Genomic DNA, 1841 nt, shown 5'->3' with positions numbered 1-1841 from the left:
GCAGCCTCAGTGACAGCAGCCAGCACGACTTCTCCTCCCTTCTGGCTGCTGAGGATGTCACACATGTGTCCTGTCACAGTTCTTTCCTCCAACTGCACCAGTGCACAGAGCTGCCAGCTGAGCTGGGTGGGGAGCTGTGCTTCCAGACCTCCTTTCCACCATGGAGCTCTGGATCTGGGTGAGTTGGAAGCTATTCTTTGGGATGCTGCTAGCAGTGACCCCTTGTTTGGTCTGACTGAATTCCTTCCTTCTAGATAATCCCTCACACCATCCTTCCAGGGGACTTTATCCTGTTTTTTTCTTTCCCTCTTCACCCAACGCTTCTGTCTTGTAGAAGAAACTGGTTTGTGAGAGATCAGGTTCAGTCTTTGGCACTGCAAAGTCCAGATAATAATGCTCAGCCTCTCACCAGTTCCTCTGTATGGGAAGAGGTAAGCCTGGAAAATGGTGTATAAAATGTACAAGTATTTTCTGCACAGCCCAATTTAGTCAAGAGCCTTTGGGTTTCCACGTCAGCATATGGAAGGTCTCACTGCTGTTTCATCTCTTTTGTTCTCTCTCAGACAGAAGGTTTGGGAGATGAGACTTTTCTCACAGGGTAACTCTTCCCTACCATTTTCCAGCTGAGTGGAAATGGGCCAGGTGTGAAGGATTTGAAAGGGATGTGCTATACCTTCATGACTGGGTGCTCCTGTGGTGTGTGTGGGTTAGCAACAGAGAGTTGGGCAATCATGGGAGCCACAATAGCAAGGAGAAAGGGCTGAGCTGCATGGAGTACCTGTGGCATAACAGCAGTTCAAGGTCTTTTTTTTGCTTTTCTGGATTACAGGACTGCAGCTCTGACAGAGAGGTGAAGAGCTGCTGGCAGCAAGCAGAGAAATGCTGCCTGCAGAGGTACTTCATTGTGTGGTCAGCTCGGACTCAGCAGCTCATGAAGGCCCAGCAGTACTGGAGGCACGTTCAGCTGTCTCGGTAGGGGTTGTGCTCTCCAGAAGTTCCCCAGAGCAATCTGTTTTGAAAGCTTTACACTTGCTTGTAAAAAAAATGTAGAATTCTTCCTCTAGCTGTCTTTTTCTATCTTCACTGGGAGTTTTGCAGCCCAATTATTTTGGGGTTTTGCCAGCTTCAAAATGATTTTATCTGAACACAATCATTTCTGGTTTGATGGGAGGACTCAATTTAGACCAAGCCCAGCACTGCTGATAAAAAGTTCTGGTAATTTCCTATCCACTGCACTGGCCTTGCTCTCTGATTCTGAAGCTGAAGAGCACAACCAGGCTTGGCACAGCCAGGACAGAACATCTTGCTCTCAACAACTTGCCCTGTCCATCTTTCCCCTAACATTTGATGGGGAAAAGATGCTACCAGATCAGATGTATTTCTGAAACTCCCTCATGGGTATGTTTGCTGTTAAAGATCAGTTATGAGGGTGTGAATCTGTGTGAGCTGTTCCTACAGCTGATGCAATGACCTTTGTCTTCCTCAGAGCCTTTCTCAGCTGGCACCAGTGGGTCGTGGAAAACAAGAACCGAAAAGCAGCAGCAGCTCTAAAACATGGAGCTCATTGCTGCCAGGTGGTGTTCAGCCTGTGGAAAAGGAGACTGGCCCAGAAAGTGGAAGTTGACAGGAGATTCAGGTGCCACATTCACCAAATGGCTGCTGATGCTCTGTGGCATTGGCACTCCTGCTGGCAAAGTGAGTTACCCCATCCTACAGCAGCACCTGTGTCTGTAGAGAGGGATGCTGTGGGAATGGGTGGGAGGGAGGAACTCCCACTTCTGGTTGTCATTTTGTGCACTGCTTCCCTGGAACAGCATATGCTTTTCCCAGGGGTCAGGAAG

This window comes from Acanthisitta chloris, unplaced genomic scaffold (assembly GCF_000695815.1).
Source record: "Acanthisitta chloris isolate BGI_N310 unplaced genomic scaffold, ASM69581v1 scaffold31278, whole genome shotgun sequence".
NCBI classification, from domain to species: domain Eukaryota; kingdom Metazoa; phylum Chordata; class Aves; order Passeriformes; family Acanthisittidae; genus Acanthisitta; species Acanthisitta chloris.
This window is presented reverse-complemented; position numbering follows the sequence as displayed.